We start from the raw sequence: 23,152 nt of genomic DNA on the forward strand, positions 1-23,152 counted from the left end.
CAGCGAGCCGGCGCCCGGCCTCTGCGAACCCTGCGAGCCGGTCCCCGGTCTCTGCGAACCCTGCGAGCCGGTCCCCGGCCTCTGTGAACCCTGCGAGCCGGCGCCCGGCCTCTGTGACCCCTGCGAGCCGGCGCCCGGCCTCTGTGACCCCTGCGAGCCGGTCCCCGGCCTCTGTGACCCCTGCGAGCCGGACCCCGGCCTCTGTGACCCCTGCGAGCCGGACCCCGGCCTCTGTGACCCCTGCGAGCCGGACCCCGGCCTCTGTGACCCCTGCGAGCCGGACCCCGGCCTCTGTGACCCCTGCGAGCCGGACCCCGGCCTCTGTGACCCCTGCGAGCCGGACCCCGGTCTCTGTGCACCCTGCGAGCCAGCGCCCGGTCTCTGTGCACCCTGCGAGCCGGACCCCGGCCTCTGTGCACCCTGCGAGCCGGACCCCGGCCTCTGTGCACCCTGCGAGCCGGACCCCGGCCTCTGTGCACCCTGCGAGCCGGACCCCGGCCTCTGTGCACCCTGCGAGCCGGACCCCGGCCTCTGTGCACCCTGCGAGCCGGACCCCAGGCTCTGTGCACCCTGCGAGCCGGACCCCAGGCTCTGTGAACCCTGCCCGTCTGCCTCCCAAGCCAGTCGCCCGTCTGCCTCCCAAGCCAGTCGCCCGTCTGCCTCCCAAGCCAGTCGCCCGTCTGCCTCCCAAGCCAGTCGCCCGTCTGCCTCCCAAGCCAGTCGCCCGTCTGCCTCCCAAGCCAGTCGCCCGTCTGACTCCCAAGCCAGTCGCCCGTCTGACTCCCAAGCCAGTCGCCCGTCTGACTCCAAAGCCAGTCGCCCGTCTGCCTCAGTCATCCCAAGTCAGTCTCCTGGCATCCCCGCCGTTTCTGATTGGCCCCCAGTGGCTGTCTCTGTCCAGCCTGCCGTTCCCAGTGCTGCCAGCCACGGTGCCGCAGCCTCAGCCTGTTGAGCCACCAGCCACGGCGCCTCAGCCTCCTGAGCCGCCAGCCTCTGCGCCGCTGCCTCAGCCTCCTGAGCCACCAGCCACGGCGCCGCAGCCTCAGCCTGTTGAGCCACCAGCCACGGCGCCTCAGCCTCCTGAGCCGCCAGCCTCTGCGCCGCTGCCACAGCCTCCTGAGCCGCCAGCCTCGGCGCGGCAGCCGCAGTCGCCTGAGCTGTCAGCCATGCCACCATTGCCGCAGACGACAGAGATGCCAGACGGTTCCCTGTGGTCGCCCCTGTCCCAGGTCAGTCTTGTGCTCTCACTCGTGTCTGTGGTCTGCACCCAGTGGCTGTTCCCTGACGGCGTCCAGCCGACGCCTCCGCACCGGCCTGACGGCGTCCAGCCGACGCCTCCGCACCGGCCTGACGGCGTCCAGCCGACGCCTCCGCACCGGCCTGACGGCGTCCAGCCGACGCCTCCGCACCGGCCTGACGGCGTCCAGCCGACGCCTCCGCTCGGGCCTGACTGCGTCCAGCCGACGCCTCCGCTCTGGCCTGACTGCGTCCAGCCGACGCCTCCGCTCTGGCCTGACTGCGTCCAGCCGACGCCTCCGCTCTGGCCTGACTGCGTCCAGCCGACGCCTCCGCTCTGGCCTGACTGCGTCCAGCCGACGTCTCCGCTCTGGCCTGACTGCGTCCAGCCGACGCCTCCGCTCTCGCCTGACGGCGTCCAGCCGACGTCTCCGCTCTCGCCTGACGCCGCCCTGCTGACGTCTCCGCTCTCGCCTGACGCCCCGCCTGCCGATCTTCAGGGGCAACCGGGATACAAGCCTACCTGGGGTGGCTTGCTGTTCGCCATCGGGCGCCCAGGTCGCCCGCCTGACTCGGCCCGCCGGGCACATCTGCTCTGGCGTCCTGGCCGCCCGCCTGATTCGCCTCGCCGGGCGCCTCTTGTCTGGCGTCCGGGCCGCCCACCTGACTCGGCCCGCCGGGCACATCTGCTCTGGCGTCCTGGCCGCCCGCCTGATTCGCCTCGCCGGGCGCCTCTTGTCTGGCGTCCGGGCCGCCCACCTGACTCGCCCCGCAGGGCACCTTTCGTCTGGCGACCGGGTCGCCCGCCTGACTCGCTCTGGCGACCGGGTCGTCCTCTGGACTTTCCCCCTCGGGTGCATCCCGTTTGGCACCAGGGGTGCCTTTGGACTGTTTTTGTTTTTCTCCTGTGCCCTCCTCCGGTCCCCCTTCCGCCCACCCTGCCTCGGTTTTGTTTGCTTGTCGGTTTGTTTTTGGGACGTCTGGGATCCGTCCCTTGAGAGGGGGGTTCTGTCATGGATTTTGGGTTGTGGGTTTATTTTGAGGGGTTCTGTTCCTTTGTTTCCGTATATAGTTCCTGTTCCCGCTCCGGTTGCGTCTTTCTGCGTTTAGTTTTGATGTAGTCCACCTGTCCGTGTTACCCGCCCCTCGTGTCCTCCAATCCGCTCCCTTTGCCTGTTGTCCCTGCCCAGCTGCCGTGTGTTTGTTTGATTAGAGCTGTATGTATTTAAACCTGGTTTTCGTTACAGCCCGCGTCGGATCATTGTCTCTGTCACGTCATGTCATATTGTCTCTATCGTATTGTTGTCTCGTAGTCCCGTCTTGCCCCGAGTCCCTCAGCTCCGTGTTTTCCTGCCAGCCTGTCCATAGTGTTTTGCTTTCTGTTTTGCCAGCCTGCCTGCGCCCTTAGTTCGAGTTTTTTGCCGTCCTGTTTTTCTCGCTTTTGTTCCCGTTCGTTTATAAATAAATGGATTTAATCAACCCCCTGTCCCGACGCTCCCCTGCTTTTGGGTCCTCCGCAACCACGCCGGCGATCACACCCGCCGTGCACCCCCGTGACAGGAACACAGAACTTAAATTGGTGCTATTAATTGCACTATGCATTACCATGCTGCGGTAGACCCGCTGGTTTATCCAACAAATGTTTACATTTTAATAATGCAGACGGAGACCACCAAGTTTTTATAAGCTGGAGTACAGTAATGACTTTGTACCATCCATGTCTAGTTAAAGGTATGGTCTGCAGAAAATTTTGAGAAGTAGCTGAGTTTTTATATCAGCCAGTACAATTATGGACAGTACCGTTTTTTAAAATTTCCATATACAAGACATATAAGAAAAAATGAAAATATGATGGCACTTCTAATCGGGTTGCTTTGCATTGCCTGCATTTGGCATCTCTCAATCCCACCACTTCCTGCTTGCCGGCACCAAAGAAAATCTCCTTCCTTAGGTTCACCTCACCTCGCCTCAATGATTTTTCTGGCATTCGGTGCTCACGCAACTATTGCATTTACTTTCCGGGAAGCCAGATTGGAAGCTGGTGTTCACCTGACGCTGTCTGAGCAGCAGCTGTCGAAACCGCAAAGTTGTTAACATAACACAATCAGCTCCAGTTTTTGGTACCAAAAATAGATGTGGCCTCTGAGACTACGCGTAGGCAGCTCTTTCTTTGTTTACTATTCATGAAGTAATAGAAATTCCCTACAGTTTTGCGTATAAACATTCAGTTTATACGATTTTTATGATATTATGCACTCTTTGCTTTAAACCTGTCAGAATAACAGTATAGTATCCATCCATTGAAATCAGGTGTCCTCAATCAAATGGGTACAGTTCTTGCAAATTAATTTCAAAATTATGCAATCCTACAATGTTACAACAATATGAACTGTTGAGCAGCATGGTGGGGTAGTGGTAAGTACTGTATGTTTGCCTCACAGTTCACACAGTTGGGGGCTCACATTTAATGTTCTCCCCATGCTTGTGTTGATTTTTCCTCTGTATTGTAGAAATATGCATGCTTGCTTAATTAAGGATTCTCAATTGTCTATGTAATGTGTGTAATGCAAATAAGTTTGTGTTTAAAATTCAGGGTCTTGAAAACAGCATCTTGCTAAAGTGCCTGAGAATGGAAAAATAAATACCTTACATTAAATATTAAACAAGCTTGAATGAGGACATTTTGAGTTGCTGCATCAAATGTGTTTGCACAAATTGCTTATGAATAAACAAATACAAACTAACAACCACTAAAGAAGCGGACCTCATATGAGGTTAAGTATGTCACCTTCAAGGGGGTACACAAGATGCTAATAGGAAATCAGCAAATCAAATATAATTTTGTGGCCGCAACTGTACAATTTCTTTTCAAACTAAGATCAAATCAACTGGACCATGTAGTAACATTAATCTGTGCTATAATGATTCATTTGCAAAACGTTATGTTCCTTTAGTCTATTATATATGATGGTTAATAAACTGTCATCTGAAGTTGACGAATAAAATGCATCTAGAGATACCATGAAAAATGTACAGTATTCTCAGTTTAGTAAACAATATATAGTTGAAGTTTAAGTCTTTTTTCCCCATCCTAAAATACTTTACATTCGTTAGGGGGTACTTGGTTGAAAAAAAAAAATCACAGGGTACATCATTAAAAAAAATGTTGAGAACCACTGGACTATACCAAGAACAAAATGATCAGTTTACCATCAACATGCAAAGCAACTCTGAATAAAAATGATTGGCTCGAATGACAAGAGATCACTTGCAACACTAGTGATTGTTCTGTGTCTTTCCTGTATAAATTTATTGGTCATAATGACCAGAAAGGTTACGATGACACTATTGTAGTACCCCACAACTACCCCAAACCCTCACACCCTTGCTTAAAAAAGCTCCACTTGCAAAACTACAATTAAAACAAAATGTCTGGGTCCAGAGTAGAAAATATTTATTTATTGGGGATTTTTGCCCGATCCATTTATCCATCTACACCTTTGATTGGCCAAACACAGGCCACACACTGTTTATAGAGACAGACAATTCACAATAACCAACAGAGTATACCACCTCACCGTGACAAAACTCTGTTCTATTTGATCCAAAGCGATTTCTGCAAGCCCAACATTCATTTTTACTGAATTATAAGGTTGAAGGTCACATGAGAAGGAACGAAAGGTAAATCCTCTCCACCCCCCTTCCGAATACACTCTAACCAGATTTGAGTGTTTCTGGATATTTTTGTCCTCGTCCAGACACCGGAAACTGCCTTGTCCAACTTAAACATCTCCAGATGAGTCCTTTCCCCGGCTTTAACACAAACACCCGTGAGTCGTTTTTCTTTTCCTCTCAGTCCAATACATATCTGCCTTCATTGGTTATTTCCTCTGTTTGCCATCGGAAGACGTTGATTGTTTGACTCAAGTGAGGGAGGGAAGCACAAATGGGGACAGAATAGGCTGAAATCAACAGACAGATTGGGTCAGGGCAGATACAAACAAGGAGAGGAAGTCCTTTAACCTCTTTCCTTCAGGAGTTAATGAATACATGTTCTTAACATAAGGAGAGTTATTGAAGTAATGGTGGGTACACATATAACTTTTCACAGGCCTAATTTTGTAAAATGTGGAAAACACCTAGACAACAGGGGAACTGTGACTTGCAACCGAGGATGCTTCGATGTCACATTCAGAAGACACCAGAGGGAGGTATAGGACAAAATTGACTCTTCCACGCTGCAGGAACTCTTCCACTGTATCCGGCTAGCTTGATTTCGCCTTTCTGTTCACACCAAAAAAACGTTTCGGGTTTGAAGTGTTTCCCCTAAGTGTCTATCAGGAACCTTCTAAGCGCCAAATTGCGACCTGGGTCTAGGCTACCCACCCAGGCAGCTTGAGGGGGGCATGATGTGCTAACTGACAATGATTGGTTGGTTAAACTTGGGGGTGTGTTTAGGTATCCGTAGTCGCGAGTACCTCTGCTTTCACTTTGTATACATATATATATATATATATATACATATATATATACATATATATATATATATATATACATATATATATATATATATATATATATACATATATATATATATATATATATATATTATATATATACATATATATATATATATATATATATACACATATACATACATATATATATATATATATATATATACATATACATATACATACACATATATATATATATATATATATATATATATATATATATATAGCTCCCCTATTAACCGATATACTGTGTGTGTGTGTGTGTGTGTGTATATATATATATATATATATATATATATATATATATATATATGTATATGTATATATATATATATATATATTATATGTATATATATATATATATATATATATATATATATATATATATATATATATATATATATATATATATATATATATATATATATATACACACACACACACACACACACACACAGTATATCGGTTAATAGGGGAGCTGGTCTTAGCCTCGAATTCCTCACAGAGTGAATACCCCGCTGTAAAGGTCAAACGTCTGCCATTTTCATGTCACATATTCCGTTACCCTCAAAGGGTGTTTCCCAAAAAATACAATGTGGGGAAACACTTGACTAGGTGTGACCAATCTGGCTCGAGACTTGTTATGATGGTGAGGTGTGGTCTTGATGATGTGCTGATGGGAAAGCAATCTGGATGGCGGGTATTAAGAACAGAAGGGGATAACATGCACTCCAAAAGTTAACCTACATCGCCTGCAATTTGATATAAACCGGCTTGAATGCTAACCGAATCAAGATGGGGTCCCTTTCAACCCCCACACACAACCTCGGTCATTTCACGAGACTAAATAAACAAGCATGGTCTTACTCAGATGCAGCGGTGGACCCTAAGGGCCAGCACGGCCTTCTCTGCAGGCCTAAACATACACAGAAAAAGAAATTTATTCATAAATATTTTTAAAGTTTCATAACTTTGTTTTATGTATATTAGTTGAGTCAATTGTAAAAAAAAATGTCGAAAATACTAACACTCATTTTAAATGTTCAGAGAATTCAATGTTGATTGAATAGCCAATATGATGTAATGTATATGTCTGGATTCTCAAGCCCTGATGGCATACTTATGTTCGACATGTTATGTAGGAACAAATATGACAGCACTAAAGGTTTAAATGCGTGGCCCACAAATTCTCAGACTGATGTTGGATTATTGTGCATCAACTGACTGAATATATATATATATATATATATATATATATATATATATATATATATATATATATATATATATATATATATATATATATATATATATATTTTTTTTTTTTTTTTTTTACATAGTGTAAAATGGGACACTACTTAAAGCTTTGGAATTATGCAAAGACTAGTTGCTGATTTCAAGGTACACTGCAGTTGTAAAAAGTCATGACACGAAACTTTTCAAGGGTAAGAGCTGTTCCTTTTTTTCCCAAGGCAGGCAAAGAATCACAATACTTAAGTTAGCTTAGTACTTCGAAACAGTATGTCACCCTCTTGTTGTTTGTGGGACACTCAACAGCAACATCTACTTTGGTGCAAAACTGGCGTCTTTGGAGTTGTATGTTTCCCACCAGTTTACGGTATTAGGAAACTATTAGCATCGCCTGGACGTAAAGCACCACAGTTGAGACTGCGCAGGGAGGGTCACGAAAAAGCAGCCAGGAATGTCTCAAGAATCCACTGACCAGGAGCGCTGTTTTGTTTGCTCAAGTGTGTGTGCATGTGTGCGTAGGAGTGTATTTTTGTGTGTGTCTGCGAGCTCCACCCTTGCGCCCGTGACTGACTTTGAGGCCAAAATGTGGTTTCAGTTACGGCTTTTTTTTTGCTTCTTTTTTTCCCTCCCAAATCAGAAACATGCTGTGGCACTTCAAACAAGGAGAAGATATTTCTAAAGCAGACTACTCTTTTACTTCTTGTTTTACTTCAGTGATACATTTTCAGACGTTATAACCTGTGCTGCACTAAAATAAAACAAAACAAATCCTCCCATTTATTTCTCAGAATCCCGAGTTTGCCTATAACTGACAGATTTGATGAAAGATGACCACCACTTTTGCACACAAAGAAATGTGACTTCTAGCGTGACATGAGCTGACCCTACAAACATTTTTTCTGGTATTCTGACAGTAGTTTCTATTGTGGTTGACTTGTTTTTCTTAAGAAGTTTCAATACTAAAATTCTTACATCATCTTACATCTGCCACATGCACACAAATGCTGCAAATCTCTAAATTACAGCCATTGTCACTTATCCTCTCAGTTCATAGTCTTGGAAGGGATCCCGTCAATGCAGTTACATATCTTTTAAAATACCAGAGACTTAGGGTTGATAAAACCAACCAGTCATAATAAATCCTTTTGGAATTTTCCACTTTTAATGTGGAAAAAAACTGCAAAATTCAAATGAAAACCAACAGAAGCATTTAAAGGCCCTGTACTTTTAAACTTTTCACCACAAATAACTATAAATATGTATTTGATTATTGATCACCTTTGGCACGATGGTGATTCAATTTCTTATGAAATATAAGTTGGGTGGCTATATTTCAAAACAGGATTTAAGAACTTTGAATCCTGCCTCTCACCATGTGGCCGCAGCGCCACTTTCATGACTTCGTCCCAGTGCACTGCTGACTGCTTGGAGAATATGGGCGTGCATTTAGTCTTCATGGGCGGTATCCAATTAGTGATGCAACAAATGAAAAGCCTGTAAAGTGAGTTATTCTGACATAACGAACTCAGAAAAAAGTCTGTTGCATTAAATGTTAGTAACTGAACATTTCTAAATGAATATTGCCTTCTTCAAGGTCTATCAATCCATAAAAACTGACATCTCAATAAGAATGATAAAGTGAGATTACTTTGATACTTTACTTAATAACAATTAATAATTCACCTAGTTAGTCACTGTTTACAAAAACTAAACAAATAACTAGAATCTTTCTTCTGTTCTATGTCAATTAATCAAATTAAACAATAACCCTGGCTTTGTTATTTATAAATATAACATTTACCACAAAAAAATTGCAACACGTTAAAAACAAGTGTTAAAACACTGAACAAGACTATTATTCAAAGCCATAACATGCAATTTTATTTCACTTTCATCAATCATTTACAGACGTGCAGAACACCACTTGTGATGTTATAGTTTGTTCTCAAAGCATATTGGTTGCAAAAGGTGATGAAGTGCATTAGGTGCAAAATAAAGTTGTTTTTTTTCCCTTGTTTCAGTTCTCAGCCAAGCGTTTCTCACTATCGGTTTTGGCTTAACATTTTAATTTCGGTACACCCCTGTTGCTTATGTGTCCCATTAAAGTGAAATTACTTGACTGATTAACCTTATACAAGGGGTACAATGCGGCAGTGGTGTAATTAGGACTCTCATGGTCGACTTCTAAAACTAATCCATTCTCACACAATTGTTTGAACAGAAAAAGAATACTGAAATGGACGTACAACTCAAAACATGTCCTATAGGGCCAAGTTCCTCTAAATCCTACCCTCAAGGGTACCAAGAATAAGCAGGGCAAATTGGGTCGCACACTGCAGATGTGCATGCAAGCCAACAGAGAAATGCTGCATTCCTTATCGAGCGTTTCACTAACTCCACCCTACCACTGGTGTACTGTGGTTTTGGTATCCAAACTGAGGAGTGCCGAAAATATGAATCAGTTGGTCACTGCCTGTGTCACATAAAAAGCAAATTGCATTGTGAAACAAACATTTGGTTGGAATCAATGCCTGCTTGGTGGTTTGTAATATTAGAACTTGTCTCCTGCCCACTGATGGATTGCACAGACTGAGCCTGGATTTACACTATATGGTTCAAGAGAACACCTTTTTGGTGGCACCATTGGGGTATGCGTCATGGGAGCATAAAGGACTTTGAGAGGTATTTGAGAGACAAACGGATGCGATGTCAAGACTTTTATCAATGGAAGTCAGTGGGGGCCTGGTGGGATACGCAGGGATATGAGATGGAAATGAGTGCAAGCCCCATTCACAAGGGAAGGATCCCTTATCACTTACACCTTTTTTCTTCATTTATAATTTACACAGTGAGAAATCCGCGTAGACTCCAGTGACCCGCTGCTCACCAACACGTCTGGAAATACATGCTGGAAGATTGCTTGACGCCACATGGGGTAAAGTATTTTGTTCTGCGTCCTTTATAGTAATGGGGATTTAGAGTTGAAACTGAGTCTCGAGCAATCCTACCCATGGAGAATTCTTGATCTGATCTACAGTTTTTGTTTTTTTCTCTGAGTGTTTTGCAAACTTAAGGGCACTGCTCACTGAGGAGACATTGAACTCCAATGGCCTCGGTGCACTGACATGTTGCTGGCTTGAATACCAAACACTCTAATGGTTCTGTATGCTGAATATTAAGCAGACCCGTCCGCAGTCTTAGTCAAGTGAGTGACTCGCAGGGTGCTCTGCTGGCCTTTTCAACATGTACTCTGAGATGAAACAGCTTGGGATTGGAGACGAAACAGGAGGGCGGCAGCGGTCCGTAAGGTTATTTGGGACTCGGTCACGGGGACAGACTGAACTATAAATTTGAATTGGATTTCGGTCTCATGACACAATGAGGCCTGTCGCGATAGCAATGTTTTTCAGGGTGATATTTCCTCGAGAAACTATTGCGAACAACGATAGTATGGGTTAAAAGTTGGCTAGGTTATGATGTTTTTAGTCTAGCAGTAGATTTGTGAGGTTGGTCAAAATTTACTGGTTCGATGTTTGTCCCAAAGCAATCACAGGGCAATGGTTTGGGAGTAGGACAAATGCAAAAAAATTCTGGCCTCAGAAGTCAGAATAAACTGTTTGGAAAAGTGGGAGCTGCAGATGCAGATTGTCGCTCCTCTGGAGATCTTTGTTGACCTTCAGAACACACTGACTTGGGTGATGTAAGAGGATTTAGAGATAGATATGGAGAATGACAGTTTACAATAAAAACAGTAAGTGGCTGAGGGGTGCGGGAGTTTACAAGGCTGAAAAGGGCAAAGCACTCAGGTAAGACAGAACTGACTTTTAAAAGCAAAACAGAAGAGAATGTAAAGTTATCTTCAAGTTTGTTTGAAAACTTTCACATTTGTGGACAGAGACAAGTCAAAAGTACAGAAGGTCCTCCATTTAGGTTCACCTCTGACTATGTCTGTCACTAATCTATACTAATGCAGTTTTAAAGTCATGATTACAGTAAACATTGCAATAACTACAGTTCACACCGAGGCCATAAGTGAACAGGGCCGCATGTGCTGTAGACGACATATTCTCAAATTTACACATCATTCACAACAATGAAACTAGGGCTGTGGCTCTCACATTTTTATTTTTAGAATCAAGTAGTGACAAAAAAATCGACATATTTAATTGTGTTGTGTTGTGCAATATTGGCTCATGCAGTTATGCATGTACATCAACATACATTGTAGATATAAAGAATCCTCAATATATTTATATATATATTTATATAATAAATATATGTTTTGCATTTTTGTAGTGGGTACATAATTTTGACTTGGTCATTTTATAAGCAGATCACATGCTGAAAAAGTGGGGACTGGCCTGGTGAGTGACAAGGGGGTCACCCATTAAGAGTGCAGCGTTGACTGTCTGTTAACTAGATAACATCTTGGCAAATATTTTTAATTTAGAATACTTTCATCCAGAAGAACCTCAACTCAAAAACCCTCAAGTTTAGATTTTAACTAAAGTTTTGCAGAAACTAGAGGGAAACTAGAGGGAAAGTCCCATTAACAACTGTTCATCATAATTCTTGTGGATGTATGTCTATATGTGCCATGAGACTGACCGGCAACAAATTCAACTGAATTCAACTGTGATAGGTTTCAGAATAGCCCTAAAATAATGAGGATAAAGAGTATAGGAAATGGATGGACGAGTTGATGAACTGTATATAAACAATTTTAACCACACACAAAAAAAAAAAAAAAGCCATTGTTCACAATGGTGAAATCTCATCCAAAATGTCAGACAGCATCCTGCTCATTTCAATGGCAAACAGAACAGTTCGATGATTGAGTACACTTGAATAATAAATTGAGAATTATTTCTAATCCAAAAATTGAATGACCTGCCTCCCCAACACACGCACACACACACCCCAGCCTCCTTCCCTCCCCCTCACACAACTTTGGCTTAGCATATTGTCACACGTGATTCCACCGAGGCAGTGTAATGAAAAATGACCCAGCTCATCTGTAGGGAGAGCCCCTTGGCAAGGATGTGTGGCCGGGCCCTGTGTTCTTCTCCAAAGAGAACCCCTGTCATTGTAAATGTATTGAATGTCCGCCATTTGGCCTTTACGCCTAAGGCAGGGTCCAAGATCTGAGGTGGAAAAAAGTGGAGTTTTCTAAATACTGTAAATAAAAACATCTGATCAATCACGTAACACATGAGAGCCCCGGTCATTTTTTTTTCCCCCACTACCCTTATAAATTACTTCTTGAGAGAATGTCTGTATGCAACGGATCTGCGGAGACTCAAAAAAGAGCCGAGCTTACAGTACATGGGAACAGGCGCTGATTGCACATTTCTGAACATTATGTGCAATTTAATTTATGTATATGAATAATTCAGTTTACAGATGGAAGCACTCGAGAGGGATGGGGGAAGAAAAAAATTGAATCATGAGTTCTCTTATTCCCAGCATTTTATTCCATAATGATAACTGATAAGGTGTATTAAGACCATAGAGCATTTATTTCATGCCTCACAAAGGATATTTAATTACAAATAAAATGTGTTTTTTAAGCATGAATTTATGAAGCCTTAAAAATTGTAATCACTTTTACTCGAACTTTACACCTCTCTCTCTTGCTCTCTACATATATACACAAACATGTATGTATATGTGTATATACTTCACATTTAACGAAGTTATTAAAGTAAGTAAAATATGGGTGCTGATATAAAATCATACTTTCAGCTTTCTCTGATCCTCTAATACAATTCATTGTCTGTGAATTACAACCGTTACAAAAAAAAACTCCCAACTCTGACACATCATTAACATCATTTTGTCTTACAATTTTCTCATCGAAAAATGTTCAAAGTTTCGTTTTTCCCATCCGCACCAAGATCCACAGCATTTGCGAGGTCTTGTGATGGGATCTAGAGCCGGGTGTTTTTGCTCCAATGTAGTACATCCAAGATATACAACTAATACAGTTGGCATTGCAAAGTTTTTCCCAATGAACTGTCAAACAACTTTTTAAAGTAAAACCGTGTAAATGTCCATTTTTATCTTTATGCCGGTGACTCTTCTATGTTTACAAAGTTAGCGGAGTACATTGCTTTATGAAATTTAAATAAACCTCCAAATTGAACTTTCTATGGCAGCCCTATAATACATATGTATAGCGCATGTATATGTACAGCATTGTAAATCTTAGTTCAGTAAACACAGCATGATTATTAGATCCATGCAAACAGAGGCTCTGAAAGTCCCTGAGTGGGATTTCCTCAGATATTCACCAGATTCTCTTTATAATCCGCCTGGATTACCATCCTACACTGGAGGCCTTCACCTTTGAACCCAAAACATTATAAGCCCTTTTATCCCCGTCACTAAAGCTGCAGTTAAAACCTAGCAGGACCACCTAAAGGAAAAAAAAAACAAAAAAAACAAGATGTGAGGTCTGCTGGGGCCAGTCAGATTTGTCATCAGACACATTTGACAGAATTGATCAAATTTAACATCACAATAATCCTCAACAGTGTGAGGGACGAAACATCTATACTACAGTATATATTTTGGGCTTTGCCTTCCTTTGAGTGTAAAATTCTAATATCCTGCTCTCGTTAAAACTAATGCCCAACCTTAAATCAGATTAGAGTGTCAGGGCGGCTGCGTGGTGAGCACGTGAGTCGTGCGTGAGTGGGCCTGGATCCAAGTGTGCTGTAATTAATCGGCTGAATGGCGGCCATGCACATGTTCAACCTCGAACAGATTGTGGTGATGGCTGAGGAGCTCTTGTTTGTTTTTCAATAACTTAAGACTGTTTTAACACTGTTTTACACTAAAAAAATGCATTATAATTGTTCACAGTGCTTAAGATCTCTTTATTGGTAGCTTTGCTCATATTTTTACAACATTTGAAATGTCTTATTTTTGTTCCACTCATCATGGAAGTTTCAATAATCAAGGCGAGGGTATGGGTCCCAAAAGGATACTGCAAGTGGTGTTTATTTTCATAAATAGACAGACTATTGGATTTACTCGGTTTACTTATTGAATTCACACTTGATGAATGGGCGGACACTACTGACATTAAGTTTTTTGTATTACTTGATTTTCATGAATTAATTGGTCACCCTATGCACAAAGGTTTTGAACGTGACAGCGTATGGGAAGAGGAATGTGGAAATTCAAAAATCACAACTACTGTACTCCCAAGCCACTCCACAAGTAATCACTCCACAAGTTGGTGATGGAACAGTGAAAGTGTTTTCCAGGCAAACTATGCAAATAAGACGTTATCTGCTCAGGGACACAGCAAACGGCTACAGCGGTTGTTTGTGCGCAGACGCTGCCATATCAAAAAACAAACATGCCTCCAGCGAGTCCCAAACAAATTAGAAAATTACCAAGATCCAAAAAAGGAAAAACCCGAGTAGGGTGCTGGGAAAGTTGAGAAACAAAGGGCAGGCCGCGCTCTCAAGACCTTGGGAAAGGAACATCTTGTGGGGGGGAGCGTTAAAAAAAAAAAAAAAAAAAAAAGTTTCTCACATACAGACCCAGATTTTGGCAAACAGAACAAAGACAGATTCCAGTTTAGGACAGTGATGAAAATTCCTCAGAAAGACATCACACAGGTTTTACTTCAAGGCCTTGACATTCCTCTGCCTGCCCTTTGGCAAATTTATTGTTATCCAAATGTAATATGAAAATAAAAAGATAAACAAAGATGAAACAGACAGCTCAGATTTATGGGACCTATGGAAGTTCTGAAAATGCTTCCATCTTTTAAATGTCTGTAAAAGACTAAAAGACTTGTGGTTTAACAGTCTTCTGAAGTATTTTAACCTTAGTGGATCCCTTTTCTTTGGCCTGATGTTTACTTGTGAGGTTAAATATACATACGGTATATTTTGATTGAAATTGATTGAATTGATTGAAATTAGTTAAAAGTTTTATTTAAAGACCTTTTCTGCTTATTTGGGTCAACTAGTGAGAAAAAAGAGCTCAAATTAGCAACTATTAGGTGCAAACGGATAGTCCAATCAACAACTTGACATCACATCCAGTAATAAAATATGACAGTGCATTACAATGAACCAGGGAGATTGTGTTGGCAAACACACAACTAGACACAAAAAAGGAGCACCAAATATGTATCAAACAATACAATATTGTGACCTTAATCTCATCAATACGCTATGAAGTGGGACGTCACATCGGGGGTACAGTAAAACACATAACGTTTGTCTAACAGCATAATTGTCCAAGTCAACAATGACAACAAAGACAACAATGTATTTCTCAATTTCATGCCAGTTATCTGCTAACACCAGAGCTTTGCTTTGTTTCGCTTTTTTTTCCATGTTTGGGTTATTTTGATCTACCATACTTTTGTAACGTGTGCACGAATGTTCAGTAAAAAGATGAGTAATGTTTTGTAAAGGCTGGAGTCAATGCAGGTGTTTAGTCATATGTAGAATACAATTAGACAAAAAGCAATGCACACGTGGGCATGATTGTCTGCTAAGTATGATTCATGCTGACACATACTCAAAGCATTCATCGTACATACCAACCGTGTGAGTCTAGGTGTCATGTTGACAGCGTCAAAGAAAGAAAGGCTCTGAGGCAAAGTAGTCAGTAGTCTTGGATATCCCCTTCCTGCAATCTGACCCCCCCCCCCCCCCCCCCTTACCTTGGATTCCTAACTTCATCAAGCCAAGAGAGTGAGGGAGTTGCTCTTATTGTTCATGCCTCTTCAAAGCACTGTTTTTGGAGGAAGAAGTCTGGCAGGTGTTGATTTTTCACATACTAGTGCGTCTCTAAACCAGCAGGGGGGGTTAAAGAGGGGTTTGTTTTGGGGCGGCTTGTTGTGTCGGTTAGATTTCCTCCGATTGTGTTGCTCTCCCTTAAGTGTCACATGCAAACAATGAATGAACACGCAGGACTTGTGTATTGAACAATACCCGCCTCACATTAGCTGTAGATCCTAAAGAGTTTATGTTCAGAATAAACTTAAAAACGTTTTCAGGAAAATGAACTATATGTTTGAGAAAATAGTCCTTATTATTAGAAGGTGAAGAAAGTTGTATTCTCCAGAATAAAAGGTTAAGTATTATGAGGACAACGTGGTATTTCTAAAGCTCACCAGTTGAATTCTTCCTTTTTAAACTTTTTTTTCAAACTGACATCAATATCACAATATGGCAATTTGTTGTATGGAAAACACAACTTTGTCTTGCAAGAGTACAATTCCTCTCAAAAATAATTATCATCACAATATTTGCTCTACAATGTTATAATCCTACAATTTATTTTCTTGAAATTTGTCAAGCAAATTTACATTAAAATATTCATCAGTTGGTATAATTGGCAATCGTTTTACCAGGGGATCCTTGGAAACATGCCTAACAGCACAACTTTCAGTATTTTTATGTAAGCAAAACAAAATTCCAGATGCCACAATACAATCTTTGTTTTTTAACATGACCTAGTAAATGAGAATCTACACAGGCAAAAACACAATGTGTGTAATTTTACTCTTTTGCTATTGAGAGAGTATGTTAAAAATGGCATGCACTTATGCTATAAGGCTCACAATTTTTCCCCTAGACCCCAAAGGTCTAAGAGCTCTTGCTTTTGAGTACCCTGTGTGCATTTTGCAAGAGGTCTGTTGGGTTAGTTCTGGTGGTACCGGCTGCAAATAGGGCAGGAGAAGCATCCAGGGAATACTAATGGCTCCATGAAAGCCTTGAATCCAAGTTCAGATATCACCCGCCGAATACTGATGAAGCATTTTGCTGATTCACTGAGCACAGTTATTTTATTTGCTAAGCATTAAAAATCAATCCAACTAATGAAATGAACACATTCAGGCTATCAAAAGTGACCAAGGAGCCTGTTTTAACCTGAGGTAGTCAGGAGGCACAGTGAAAGCCGATAAAAGCTTTGAGTGTGTTTGTCCTCCTTTCAGATACTGTATCCACTGCAACACTTAACCGGCTTATTTGGCAGCCAGCTCCTTCCTGGCTATGCTTTTTCCTGGAAGTGGCTCTGTATCCTGAGCACAACAATGACAAAAAAAAAAAAAAAAAAAAAAACAAAGACCAAAAGCTGATCTTGCATACATCAGGCGTATGAAACTGTCTCAGTATCCTTATCCCAATCACCTTGGCACTATCTAACATTTTTTTTGTTTGTTTGTTTGTTTTTTAAAATTGAGATTAATGGAGCAAATGAGTCATGGTCAACCCTTTACCCTGGTTATGGTTAACACACGGGGGGCATTTTTTTCCCACTAAGGGCCACTGAACGGAAAAGTAGTGGCCACTTCACCTGTAGTTCAATACATGATGAACAATTCATCACATTAAAATGTAATACGCCATTCTGCTGAGTTATTGGTGGGAAAGCAAAACTTTGGCCCCTCAAAAACATGCAGCTGGGTGAAAATGGTTAGACTTTTCCACACCACGTAACCACAACGTGCCACATGCTCTTTTTTTTTTTGTAATTTTGCAAGTTCAACACTACCTGGTAGAGTGGAGATGATGCGCACATTAGTGTGAAAAAGCTTCATAGGAGTGTGAAAACTCTGTGCATGCACGACGGACCAAGAAGTCCATTACACATTGCTTGTAGATGTTGACTGTAGAGGCGGTGAGACATCCACATGCCGCTTGTCTTCTTAAACATCGACATGAGCCATTACAGGTAACGTTGCCCTATGCCAAGGCAATGATCAGCCTTTAATTTCCTCCTGAGAGCACTAAGATAATATAATTGGGTCATCTCTGGATGCCAGCCAGAAAGAGCTGCTCTGCATGTTTTTTCTCTCTCGTCAAGGTCAAAGCCCTGCAAGTCCCACGCAGCTAATGGTCCCCAGTGAGCTTCTCTTCTTCACCCCCACCCCACTTGCTCTCCCACTCAATTGCCACTTCTCCCAATCGCGGCCACAAAAACAAACATTCCCAATAAGGAAATGCAGACGCTTCTCGTTGCTATCGCTCTCTCTCTGCTGGGTGCTTTTTAAAGCGATACACACAACTGTTGCGTTTCTGCACTAAAGGACTTGAAATGAGAATTGACCTTGCTATCTTGACTTTAGGCAGCTTTGCGATACGTGTGAAAATCCATGTGTGAAAAAATAGCTAATTTGTAACTACTGTAAAACCAATGCTAATTTCTTCAATCTGTCTATGGCGGTATTCATAATATATTAGCATTAAGCTAATATATTTGACTAAATTACATCCATTCATCAAACCATTATTTGTATCGCTTCAATGTTTGGTAAAATATTTTGGAAATTGAAATACAGTATTGAACAGTGCCTTGAGATATGAGTTTGATTCATGCTGTGATCTCCAGGCAGGCAAAGCTACTCTATATAATGGGGTTGTTTTAAATATCCAATGTATTTGAATACCTAATGTATGATTTCCCGCATTTTATATTTTTGCTCACAAGTCAAAACAAAAAACTGCTGGGCGAGAGGTCAATCACACGGTACAAATAAACAACCATTCACACTCACAATGACACGTATGGACAGTTTGGAGTCCTCAAATAACCCAGTATGCCTAAACTGCGATTCGTATCCTTGAATTAGGAGGCAGTTTGGCAGACCGCTAGTCTACCATGCTGCTGTGTTGAAAGCAATTGTCTCTTAATCTGTATCTTCCGGATGTTTCAGAAAACATATGTGTGAAAGAGACTTGAGAAAGGCCTGAAAACAGATGGCTGTTTGAAGAGCGTCACCCTTGCACAAGTTGGAAGCTTCTCTAGATGACATCATGGGACCAGAATGTCTCCTCGGTCCGGAGGTTTAGCCCATTCAACACGAACAAGCTCAGTTTCTCAGCAGCCAGTCTCAGGGTCCCGTGCTGCCCTCTCAGCAGTGTCCTGAGAAACCCTTGAGAAATGCGCAGCATTCCTACACTGATTTTTCCAACATGAATCAGCGAGCCTGGCTGCAGCAACTTCGGAAGGTTGGATCCGCGCATCTCCGAGGAGGCGGTATTTTATGACAGAAGTAAATATTTGCCAAGGTGAGAGCTGTGGGGTTAGGGACCACACTGAACTGTTCCCATGATTCCCTGTGTTAACGCATGTCACACTGAATCCTGGGAAAGGTCACATGGGGGCCCGCTGGTGTAAACAATCAGTGACAGCTGGTCCGTTATAGAAATTCCAGTTATGAATGACAGGTAAACAGACTTTTTTTTCCCCTCTCTCTCTTTCTCTCTCTCTGAACCAATGATGGCGTGATGAAGTTTACTATCAAAATAAACATAAATAAAGACAGGTACACATATTCTTTGAATCAAGCACTTGACTGCATATTAAAGTCTGCTAGTTTAATTGAAAACACCATAGCTATACAAACTAATAGCATCTATGTGTTGATGTTTTAACGCTTTAAAGGGACAGTGTGTAAGATTTTGATTGTTTTTCTTTAAAAAGAAATAAATAAAATGATTCTAAATTTCAAAAACTTGCAAATGAATGTGTGTTTAATGACCAACAGTATGTTTTAAATATAATTATAGGTCTAGTTATCATTAAACGATATTACTTCTCCAGAGGTGGCCATGTTTGTTATAGTTACGGACAATGGTAAATGCAGCTCCTCCTGCTGTCCTTAATGAAAAATGGTCTAAATCTTACAGTGTCCCTTTAAGCTAATATTTAATCAAAGTGTGGAGCAAAATATGTAGACAAAAAAGATAACACTCACAGGCATACATTCTTTATCCTCAGCAAAAAAAACTAAACAAAAAAAACTAATATTACTGTAGAATACTGTAGTCTTTAAGTAGTTTTTGTTTGGGTCTGTAGGACTGCACCATCCTGCTCCTTGGTTGCCAAGTTGTGCAGATCAGAAGAAGCCAAACTGAATTTTTATGCACAAACTCATTAATAATGTAATTCTGTTACATTTCCTTTATATTGTTTGTTTTAGAAAATACAGTAATTTATAGCAGTGGTTCTCTAATGGGGTTACTAGTACCCCTGGAGGTACTTGAAGCAAGTTCAGGGGGTACTCGAGATTTTCAATAAAACAAACAAAAACAAACACTTGCAAAAATCCTTTAAAAATAGTTACTGAATTAAATAATGGTTCAATGTAAGTTCATAAAGTAAATGTCTAGTCGGTTATCCAATTTCATTTCTGTAAAAAGCCAAATTCTCCCCATACTAGAATGGTTCAACCCAACTTGTCAGGTGCCACCTCTCGTTACCTGTCAAGTTTATAATTTATATCTGTGAAGACATCTCTACTTTGATCCCAAAAGAGGACACTTTAAGTGCAATACTTTTCTGTGGACAAATATTTCTTTATATTATTATTTTTTTGAGAACAGGTCTGACACTTTATGTTGAATATTTTTGGAAGGACAAATATTTATTCATAATTAAGTTAACTATTTATTTTTGTGAACAGACCTCTACTGCAACCCCAAAAAAGGACGCTTTATGTTGAATATTTTTCAGTGGACGAATATTTAATTCATAATTATTTCTTTATGAGAACAGGTATGACATGATATATTGATGATATATATTTTTTTGTGGAAAAATGTTTGTTAATAATTTAGATGAGTGGGTTCTTCACCTGGGTTCGATCAAACCCTAGGGGTTGGGTGAGTCGGTCTCAGGCGTTCGATGGAGCCTCCGCCGCAGAGGTCCACCCCTCAGTCCAGTCTGCAGTTAGTGGGCACAGTCATTGAAAGCGTCCTGCTCTGAGATTTCCTACCATGCACTGTGTCGGTTTTGTTATTTGAACAAGGTGATATTAATGCACAATTCATTTCGTGCACCAGTAAAAAAAAAAATAATGATATTTTATTTTTTACTAAATAAGGGTTCGGTGAATGAGCATATGAAACTGGTGGGGTTCGGTGCCTCCAACAAGGTTAAGAACCACTTATTTAGATATTTCTTTTTGACAACAGATTTCTTCTATGATCCAAAAGAGGACACTTTGGCTTGATTATTTTTTGTGGACCAATACAAACAAAGTTTGAAGGAGTCTAAAGTTAAATAAAACACACTGATGTTTTAAGACTTTGCACTGGTTTAGGGGTACTTGGCTGAAAAGATATTTCACAGGGGGTACATAATTGGAAAAAAAAAAGTTGAGAACCACTCCCTTAGAGTACTGTTTTCATGATAAAATACACATTACAAAAATGTAGCGAGAAACTCAAATATGGAAGCACCTTAGTGGTGTTCACTTTTTGTTTGGTGGTGTGACAAGATTTTTCGAAAGTAAATTATGTGCCAGGGCTCAGTAAAATTTGTGAAACACTTCACTGAGTAACCACAATGCTGCCCGATCAAGACACAACTAACAACCAATTCAGCAGTCTCTGACTCAATGATTATACACTCAATCCTTCAACGTGTATGATCTCCTTATCCCCTAGAGATCCCACTGTAGCTAGGTGTCTAATGAGGCTCTCTTCATCTGTGCATTCGCTTCCAAATTGTTTGCCTCCTCTCCTGGTCTCTATGCATCTCCACTCTGGTTTGCGCTTTTCCTGCTCTCCTCTTCATTCAGGCGTATGCATGAAGCATGAAGTGGCAGAGGGTGCGCGTTGGAGGGAAATGGGTCACAAGCTCTATGAATGCACAAACAGTGGCGTCATGTGAAGCTCTCCCACCTTAACAAGTACTGCAGATATATCCTTTCCAGGGGTTACCAACCTACTTTGAGCCAAGGCACATATTTTACATCACAAAAAAAAAATCTTGGAGCACACCACCAAACACAAGTGCAAGATATGAGTGCTGCACAACATTGTATGTAGTTATATTTATGATTAAAAAATACAGTGAGTGTATGTAACAAATATGTAAGGGTATTTCTTGGGAAGCTGGAAAAGATTACAGCGCTTGCACATTCACTATTAGGCCCCACCACTTGTGTGTATTTGCTAAATAGAAATGGACTTTCACTTATATAGCGTCCTTTTACCTTGGGTACTCGAAGCGCTTTGCACTAACTCGTCATTTACCTACTGATGACGCAGCATCAGGAGCAAATAGGGTTTTAGCGTCTTGCTCAAGGACACTTAGACATGGTCTTGATGGTCGAGGGATCGAACCCACAGCCTCTCAGCTGGAAGATGACCGCTCTTCCACTGAGCCAAACTTTTTGGGATTTTTTTTTTTAGATGAGTGTTTTGAGTTTCCAGTAGAATGAATTGAACTCATAATCTTCATCATAATCAAAAAGAAAATCAAGGCTGTTTAGGGGAATACAAAGCTATTATTATGTAAATGAATTCCAACAGGTGGATACACAGGTTAGCTGCTTCTGCCATCTCGTGAACGAGGATTTAATTGTTCTATTGCGAGCATAAATAGACAGAAGAGAAACATATATTGTTAGAAAAAAAACGTTGAAATTGGATTTCCCAATAATCTCCCTTGGCACTACTTGTTGGGAATCAGTGTGCACCGCTAACACTCCTGCAAGGATGAGAGGTGACATGTGCGGACTGACCGTGATGGAAATTCAATTCTGATCACTCTTATTTTATTTGATTGTATAAGAAGTGTAAGCGTGAAAATCAATAACATAACTTCACGTGGCTTGAGAGGGAGGAAGACGGAGAGCCTCTCTGTATTTGTGTTTGTGTGTGTGTTTGTACTGCACTTTGGTTTCCCTGGTTACGTGTGTTACAGTATGTGCACACTTGAAGACATACAGGATGTAAAGCAAAACCTTTGAATAATCAGGACTGTCAGGTACACAATTTGACTTAGTTGACAAGTCGTAATAAAGAGTACGGTGAGCACATTCAAAACGCAACAGGAGTAAATGTGTGCATGTACTTCATCTAATCACTCCATCCATTTTGCCTTACAGATAAATATTAATGAGGATTACCATGTTATTGCAGTACACCCACAGAAAAACAAGGGAGGGGAGAAGAAATACTGTCTACTTTTCACTCTCGCTCTATTTATCCAAACACACGCACACACACTCTCCAGATTGTACATACAAAAGAATAATATGCATACAGGATAAGAGGTGGCTTGGAGGATGCCACACAACGATGGCAAGAAAAGAGCACACGCACACACACACACACACACACACACACACACACACACACAATGGACAACCCTTT

General features: G+C 41.7%; 1 protein-coding gene across 7 annotated transcripts in view; it reads right to left on the bottom strand.

The window, feature by feature from the left end:
- Window positions 1-23,152, bottom strand: part of frmd4a (FERM domain containing 4A) — a 133,760-nt gene that overhangs the window by 50,289 nt on the left and 60,319 nt on the right. Inside the window, exon 1 of one of the 7 annotated variants that reach the window (XM_088416704.1) lies at window positions 6,621-6,632. The exons of the other annotated variants lie outside the window; for them this stretch is intronic. The gene's annotated coding sequence lies outside the window, so the exon portion shown is untranslated. Of the gene's footprint in view, window positions 1-6,620; window positions 6,633-23,152 lie in introns of those variants that run through there. 7 annotated transcript variants of the gene reach the window in all.

The sequence above is a fragment of the Hippichthys cyanospilos genome, chromosome 6 (assembly GCF_059441005.1).
Source record: "Hippichthys cyanospilos isolate Australia breed blue-spotted pipefish chromosome 6, RoL_Hcya_1.0, whole genome shotgun sequence".
Lineage (NCBI taxonomy): Eukaryota > Metazoa > Chordata > Actinopteri > Syngnathiformes > Syngnathidae > Hippichthys > Hippichthys cyanospilos.